Raw genomic sequence first — 9,017 nt, 5'->3', positions numbered from 1 at the left:
TAAGAAAATGTTCTATGCCCATTTTGAAAGATGAGGGAACTAATGCTTAAAGATGTTAAGTGATGATTCCCAGATCACACAGCTATTATGAGGCAGAGCCAAGATTGGAACCAGATCATATTAACAGTGAAATCCTGAAAATCTTTGTAAGAGTCTGCTTTAACTTTTATTTTTATAGATTCTGCCTATTAAGTCAACTGCATCATTATGTAATAACTGATTTTCATATTTATATTAAATACCTGCATCTACTCAGAGTTTCTGATCGGATTTAGACAACCTTGCTGGCTGCCATTCCAACTACTCTCAGGACAAGGTGTAATTTATTTCAAAGTTTAAATTACTGGATATAGGTCAACAAGAGAGTATACATTCAGTGATTTTAGATTGATTTAAGTTTTTTGAAAAGGATGCTATGAAATAGCAGCCATCTCTCAGAGTCCCAAAACATATATTTAACGAGCATTTATTATATACCTGCTACTTTTCCAAGTGCTTTGCATGACTTTGAAATTTAATTTTCATACCAATCTTTTTTTTTTTTTTTTGTTGTTGTTGTTGAGGCAGAGTCTCACCCTGTCTCCCAGGCTGGAGTGTAGTGGTGCAATCTTGGCTCACCGCAACCTCCACCTCCCAGGTTCAAGCCATTCTCCTGTCTCAGCTTCCTGAGTAGCTGAGATTACAGGCATGCGCCACCACACCTGGCTAATTTTTGTATTTTTAGTAGAGATGAGGTTTCTCCATGTTGGACAGGCTGGTCTTGAACTCCCGACCTTAGGGGATCCGCCCGCCTCGGCCTACCAAAGTGCTGGGATTACAGGCGTGAGCCACTGCGCCCGACCTTTCATACCAATCTTTAAAAAAAGCTTCATGAGTATATCCATTTCACAGGTTAGGATACTGAGACACAGAGAGATTCAACAATGTGTCCAAAATCAAGAAGCCAGGACATGAAAATAGTGATATTAAACCCACACAGCCATATCATAAACCACAGATTTTCATTAAAAATAACATTAGTCTGGGGACCCTAATTCCTTCCTCAAATTGAGAATTCTACTCTGTCATGTTCCATTTACTCCAGGAGGGGAAATTATCGTTGCAAGGGTTAAAGCTGTGCAATAGCAGGACCTATCTCATGCACAGTAGGGCTCCTAACAAGTGGGGTGATATAAATTACAGCAGAGGTTCCTTGGTGGAAGAATCTTTTTTGGTCATTAGCCCATTGCATACCCCACACTAGGGACACAAAGGCTGTGGTCTGATCTCACCTGGAGACACATGCTTTCCTATGATACGACAACACCATAACTAGAAGAACTGCTTGATACCTTAACGCCAGTGACATCCCCTCCCAAATCATGACCTAATCATGGACATGGGAGAGATCAGGGTGTGGATGAAGTGAACTAAAAGATTGAGTGCTATGTGCTGTGATCCATGCTTTTTTCTTGATGAATCTAGTCTAAATTTCCAAATGGCCATGACCAGACCCCTCTGTGTGCACTGCCAAACTCAGAAATCTTATATTCTCCAAATTATGTATCAGACAGTAGCCATTCAAGGTTAAAAGTCTATAATGCTATGGAATGACCTATCAGGAGCCCATTCACTGATTCTGCTTTCGGTTTGAAGAGAAATTTCTAGAATCTGCAGAAGATCTGGAAGTTAAGAAATGGTAAGATCAAGTCTCTACGTGTCTCTGAGGAAGGTATCTAGTAGAAAGTACACTTGCAGGTTTTAACACCAGGCCGTGTCTATGTGTGCGAAGGGTGGTAGTTGGGGTGGTGGAGAGGGAAAAAAGTGGTTAAAGTAGAAAGGGTGGGGCTCCTTGAGCAGTTCTGTCAACTCTCTCCAGGCTAAAAGGGCCAGACCTCTTAGAGTATTTGCTAGAGGAGCCATCCCCAGCACCCTGAGAATGGCCTTTCCTTGCTTTCATTCTTTCAACACTGTGAATAAGCTGTGGTTGGTTCGGGATCCCATACAGCCCTCCCCATCCAAGGACACACGCAGACATTCATCAGAGGGAAGGAGTTGAAATAGGTCCATCTTGAATTCATTTCTCTTATGAATTTGACAAGGTGAAATTCTTGCAACATTGTAGGCTTAGATAATGAGATAGTGTTGAATTGGTTGGAAGTCCAGGTCAGAGGGTGAGGAGGGACATGAGCCAGGGTAGCAGCAGTAGAGTGAGCAACACAGCACCCACCCTGCACACACTGTCCAGTGGGGGTATTGAAGACTATACAAAGGACCTACATAGAAACTTTTCTCAGAACTGTCTTTAATGTCTTCACACCATGAGATTTACTTTGAGATATTCCCATGTTAAATGGCATGTGGCTAGTGGGCCAGCAGCAGCCTCTCCCAACTTCTTCCTAAAATATCCATGAAGATATATCAACACAAAAAATACAAGGGACCTATTATGTATCTGGATGAGGAACAAAAACATAAATGAAATAAGAGGCTACAAGGTAAGAGGAAGCTTGATAAGAAAAAGAAGGACTAAGGAAGCTAAAAACAAATTTCTATTTCCTTTGAGAGGTTACACCAGGCAATAATTTCTTTTCTATTTTATAAATTTAGTCATTTCAGCAACATTTTTTCATGCTGAAAGACTGGGATTCATAGACATCTCACTCTCCTTTTTTTCATTCTTTCTAAAGATGGGAGTTTGATGTTCCAGCAAGTGCCAATAGTTGAGATTGATGGGATGAAGCTGGTGCAGACCAGAGCCGTTCTCAACTACATTGCCAGCAAATACAGTCTCTGTGAGAAAGACATAAAGGAGAGAGTCCTGTATGGTATATTTTCTGTTCTTCCATTAACAGAGAATGCAGAGTGATTTAGGTCCTTCCTTGAGTGGGCGGGACCGTGGCAGGGGCATTATCGTCAGCAACAGGCTGGGCCTTGGGTGTGTACGCTGAGTTGCAGTATTGCAGAGTCCCATGGAGATGAGGAAACAGTGAACATGGGGTGGGTTCAGGTGAGGGTGATTCTAGAAAAGGATGCAGTCCATGGATTGAGCACCCTGACAGAGGTTTCCAAACACGGATGAACCATGAACTCAGGAGGATGGGGAATCATGATTCCAGGTGCTCAGGTCTTCAGAGACTGGGCACCAACAACAGCTTAGGACAAGTCATAGAATGTTTGAGAGTCGGTAGATGAAGGCCTGGGGAGAGAAGGCTCTAAAGAAACTGAATCTCAGGTTCCAATAATTCCAAGAATGATGACCAGGAACCTATGTTACCAACTAATTATATGAACTGGTCAACTTGACTCAGGTTAGCAGAGGCTGGTGCCCAAGATACCAGGATTACCTAAAGTGAAGCATTTGATACAGACCTAAGCAGCCACACTGATTTTGCACCAGCAAAGCTGGGAGGAGGGGTCTCCTCCACTGTTGGCAGTTCCTTGAAAAGTCCAATATAGAGTTACCAATGACCTAACAATTCCACTACCAGGTCTACAACCAGGAGAAAGGAAAACACAGCCTCACTAATCCATGCACAGAAATGTTCATAGGAGAACTATTCATGAAATGCAAAAAGTGGAAACTACCCAAATGTCCACCCATGGATGAATGGAGGAACAAGACATGCTGTAGCAGACAATGGAATATTCTTGGACTATGAAAAGGGACAAAGTACTGATGCATGCTACAACATGGGTGAGCCTTGAAAACATGTTCCATAAAAGAAACCAGACACCAAAGGCCACATGTTACATGATTTCTTTTGTATGAACTATCCAGACCATTCGAATCTAGAAAGTAAATCAGTTGTTGCAAGGGGCTGGATGGAGGGGGCTAAGGGGAGTGGCTGCCAAAGTGCTACTGCTTTCCCAGGTGATTAGAAAATAATTGGGAGAGCTTCTTTTTTTGTTGTTGTTGAAAATTACTAGCTTGCTTGAAAGTATATATCTTTAGAGATAGCTTTTAGAGATATGCTTTATTTCCTATTTATTTATTGTTATTTTTAATTTTTTTAGAACTTTGAACATTGAGCATAAAAATGAGCCTGAGATATGTAGTATGGTGAGAAAAGGAGACAGAAATGTTCGAGATGGCTGTTCCAGGGACTCTGCCTTGGGATTACTTAAATGGTAGGTCTTTGGCTATATGAATCATGCTAAGCTCATGCATAAAGCAAACCACAGCGGAGATAGCAAACCCTATTTGTAGCATCAGTGGTTACTTGCAGTGATTCCACTGATTCCTCTCATGACTGTGACTCTAGACAGGTCACTGATGTTGATATTCTCTGTACCTGTATTTGGTCACGTGTAGGACAAACATTTTGGACATATATCTACCCCTGTAGCATGTTCTGAGAAATAAATGTAATGTCTATGTATAACTAACAGCATGACTGGCATATAAAAGTCACCCACTGGAGCTGAATTACTTTGTCACCATCTGAGGCTCTACTGTCTCAGGTGTTTAAACCATAAAATCTAAGGCAGAAGGCATTTTGACAGTTTGGTTCTTTTTGTCTTTCAGGATGAATGTAGAAGGATATATGTAGAAGGTAGGGCAGTTTTGAGTGAAAAGATTCTTCATTATGCATTACCTCCACCTAAGGAAAAAGATGCAAAGCTTGCCCTGATCAAAGGGGGAACAAGAAGCCATTATTTTCCTGTCTTTGAAACTGTACCTGGGAGCTTCTGTATACCTGAACACATGCATGGAGCTTCTTGGAGGGCGGCACGTCCAGGGAAGGCATGGAAGCGCCATGCCCCTTCCCCATATCTTGCCCTAGGCATGTCTTTATCTTTTCAGTGGCTACATGATTTGAGCCTCCAAACTACAAAAGAGATTTTTTTCACCCAACTATATGGATTACCACCTAACGGGATAAAGAAAACCTAAAGTCACAGTCACTACTGTGCCCCAGGTGGAAGTTGTAATCTGCCTGGATCACTGCCAAGTTTAAAGAACAACAAGAACAAAAACCAAGAGTGAAGAATTTCATTTAGTTTCAGGGATGACCCACAGCAAAGTTTGTATACACGGACAGAGATCCCATGATAACCTCAAACTCAGTGTACTGTGAGGCTGTCTTGAAAAACAGGCTTTTGGGCCTATGCCTATATGCTGCCTCTTTTTTTTTTTTTTTTTTTTAATGACAAACAACACTTCTCGATAGCATGACACAAAGCAGTACCACAAAAGACTGAAAAGAAACAAACAGGCAAAAAAGGCCTGGTTCTATTAAGGATGGTAAGCAGATGGGAACCAATACAAAACCAAGGTCCAAACTGAGAATAAAAAGTGAAAGAGCTCAAAGCAAAGAGAAAAGAGTTCAGCCCAGGTGCGGACTTGCCACAAGGCACAAGGAACCTTTGTGGATACTGCACCTGGCTGACGGCTGGGGTCCATGGCAATGGGCAACATAGACCATGTCTTGTTGCAACCTCCGGAAAAACTGTGAAAGTGAATGAAGACAACCCAAATGAGAATAAGCAAAAGGTGTTTATTTCAAGCTTGCTATAGTAAGGAAGTCAGGCACCATCACTTGCGTTTGCCAGAGATTCAGGGGCAGGCGGGAAAGTCTGAGAGATTTATGGTGGAAAAACTTATGCCCTGATTGCACGTTGTTGGCATGAAGATGCTGTAAGCTGGCTAGCTGGAAGTGTGAATTTCTATGTGATTGTTCAGAGATCGATATTTTACTTTCTGTGTTTGGTCATAAACTGAAAGTGGAGGCAAAAATTAGGAAAGCTGGCAGTTATTGACCAAATGCTGGCATATTTCACTGTTGTAAAGGTCATGATAGAAGCTGTTTAGTCTATAAGGGCACTAAGAGTTTAGAGGGTTTCTTTGTAGTTTGGCTGCTATAACAAAAATACCATAGACTGGGTAGCTTAAAGAACAGATGTTTCTATCTCACAGCTCTGTAGGCTGGGAAGTACAAGATCAATGTGCCAGCAGATTTCATATCTGGGGAGCTCTTGTTCCTTGATTCATAGACAGCCAATCTCTGGCTGTTTCCTCACATGGCAAACATGCCAAGGGAGTTCTCTAAGGTCCCTTTTATAAGGGGACTAATGTCATTCATGAGAGCTCCACCCCCATGACTTGATCGTCTCCTGGAAGCCCCACCTACTAACAGCATCACATGGGGGTCAGGATCCCAACATATGAATTTTGGGGAAACTTAAACATTCAATCCATAACATAAGGCAACAGAAAAATAGTGCCTGTGCATTTTTGGGGCATTGACCTTCAGGTCCAAAAAGCCTTCCTTGATGTTAATTGAGCTCTTGACTCTCAAGGCATGGTATAAAAAGAGACTGTGAGGAAGAATTTCACCAGTTCTACCAAAGAGTCCCATGATACATGAATTTGAACTATGTATGCTACAATATAGCATTTAATGTTGCATTTTCTTTATGTACCAAGTAATTATTTACACTTACATATGTACACACAGTCTGAAAGGGTATTTGCCAAAATATTACCTTAAATCAGTGATGCTGTATGTTTTCTCATTTTATTATTTATGGTGTGAATGTGCTAAAATATTTTAATAAATACCACATATCACTAAAAATTTTGTTATGAAACATTTTATACATTCACAATAGTTTGAAAGAAATATTTTATGAACATATATACACCAACCACCTAGACAGCAAAATTAACATCTCCTCATCTGGGCTTTACCACACGTGTCAGTCACTCCACTCCTGTCTCCCTCAGTCAAACGCATTTTTTTTTTTTTTTTTGCATTTCAAAGTAAGTTGCAGACATCAGTGCAGCTCACCCTGGATACTGTGGCATGCAGATTATAACACAGTGAAATCAGTAAGCGCCAATGTTGCAAGAAAGGGGATGAATTCAAGTTCACCCAGGTTTACTTCAGATCCTAGAGCAGGAAATAAGGAGTGCATACAAGGAGAAATGAGGACTCTGATATAGTCTCCTCCTGGGGGAAGAGTGCTGTCATGAAGGTGGAGTCACTTCCCAAGAGAGATTGGAGAGAGATAGCAGAGTGTAGAATCATGCCCTGAACATCAGGGCTGCACGCTGTAGGGTCTGGGGAAGACAGAACATGTTGTAGCAGGTGCTAAGCCCCTGGCCCATGTGGAAGATGCAAGCCGAGTGGGTGGTGTGGACACCGCAGTGAGGTGGAATGAGAAGAGAAAATGAGAGCCTGGGCTCCAACCAAGGAATTAGAAGAGCCACACTTCTTACTCTCTCAATGAGTCAGGGAACATGGAGAAAGATCCGGGTCTCTGCACCCATGCAGTGAGGCAGCAGAGGTGGGAATGTCAGGCTGGAGAAACTCAGGAAGAAGCAGAGGCCCCAGCCTGATTGCGCATGTGTTCCTGGTCTGATTCCTCCAATTATCCAGGTGTGAAAGAGCCGCGGACAAGATTACCTTGTTGGCAACAAGCTGAGCCGGGCTGACATTCACCTGGTGGAAATTCTCTGCTATGTGGAAGAGCTTGACTCCAGCCTTATCTCCAGCTTCCCTCTGCTGAAGGTGACCCATTTCGTAGCCCGGAGAGGCAGCCCCACATCTCCCATCCTGGGATCTCGTATCTGGGTCCTGGGACTAGCCATGTTCTGACACCAGCCTTCTCCAGGCCTTCAGTGCCCTCAGGTCTCCAAAGTGGGCTTCCAGGCCCTGATTCCTCACAATCAGGGAAAGATTCTTGTTATGTCAGTGAAATGTGTGGCTACCTCATGAAGAGCATTTGCCTTTTATCATGGAAAGGACCCAGGGCCCAGCATCTCTCCCCATCCCTCTATTTCAACGTGGTTTCTGTTCCTGAATTCTCTGTGATGTCCTTTATCCCATATGTGCCCTTGTCTTCCCACACCAAGTCTGTCTGAGCAGGGCCCTTACTGCCTGGTTTCCTTCCCTGGGCTCTGGCTCCTGCTGTCAGACATTGATTGCGTTTCTCTCTGCACAGCTCTCTGAGTACACTGCCCCCAGCCCTGTATACCTCAGTGGGAGTGGCCCCATGGTTTGTCTTTAACATTTTCTATTTTCATTTCTAACTCAATTTTCCCATATTTTCACTTCTGCCTAGAGGCTGATCTGTGTTGATATCTCACAGGCACATTATTTTTTCTTGACTTACACAAAAGCCACGAATCCTCAGGATTGATGTATAAAGAAGAGAGTAGCGAGACTGAACTAAATAAAATCTAAAATACATCTTTGGGAAAATGCTAGTGAGCTTCTTGTTCTCCCTCTTATATTCTTTCTCTTATCTTGTTTCTCTTCTTTCTCTCATATTCCTCCTATCTCTTATTTCTCGCTCAGAGTCTGTTTCCCAGCCTTCATACTGGTGCTGATGGAGGGGCCTCATTTGGTCTTTGTGTAGGAGAGGCTCAGATTCCCTGGGTGGTATTAATGGTGGTGTCAGTCCTTGGCTTCACTCTGAGGCTGTGCTTTGTGCATTGCAGGTCCTGAAAACCAGAATCAGCAAACCGCCCACGGTGAAGAAGTTTCTGCAGCCTGGCAGCCAGAGGAAGCCTCCCACAAAGGCAAAACTTTTAGAAGAAGCAAGAGAGATTTTGAAGATTTGATAAAGCAGCCATGGAGGCCAAGAACATGCAAGACCAATATTCTAACGTTTTACACAATGAAGTGCTTTACCTAAATGTTAATTGTGGCTTTTGTGATGTTAAGACCATTTTTTTAATTGATATAAATACAGTTATACTAGTCCTCAACTCACTCTGGTTTTTAGTTTGTCAAAGTAGAGAAAGGCACACTTTCTGAAAGTCCCCTAAAAAGTTGCTAACAGAAAGAACTCAAGGATTAGATGCTCCCCTCTTGCCCTTGCCTTCCACCATTTAGTTGGCTAATGGACTCTGAATAGGAAAATATAAAACAACTTCTCAGACAGGAGCTGAGAGCCAGGTTACAGGGTGGAGTGGAAAAGCTCTGGACAGCTCTGGACCTCCAGTCAGAAGGAGTTCAGGCTGACCCAACACTCACCAAGTGTGCAGCGTGGACCAGTCACTTTAGCTCTCTGAACCTCAGTGTGCC

The 9,017-nt window shown here is 42.8% G+C and overlaps 1 pseudogene; it reads left to right on the top strand.

Annotated features, from left to right (window-relative positions):
* The first annotated feature begins 2,669 nt into the window (after nucleotides 1–2,669).
* LOC100975747 (glutathione S-transferase A1-like) lies at nucleotides 2,670–8,551 on the top strand (annotated as a pseudogene).
* Nucleotides 8,552–9,017: the final 466 nt, after the last annotated feature.

This window comes from Pan paniscus, chromosome 5 (assembly GCF_029289425.2).
Source record: "Pan paniscus chromosome 5, NHGRI_mPanPan1-v2.0_pri, whole genome shotgun sequence".
Classification (NCBI taxonomy): Eukaryota; Metazoa; Chordata; class Mammalia; order Primates; family Hominidae; genus Pan; species Pan paniscus.
The sequence above is the reverse complement of the archived record's forward strand: the minus strand, read 5'-3'. Positions and strand labels throughout refer to the sequence as shown.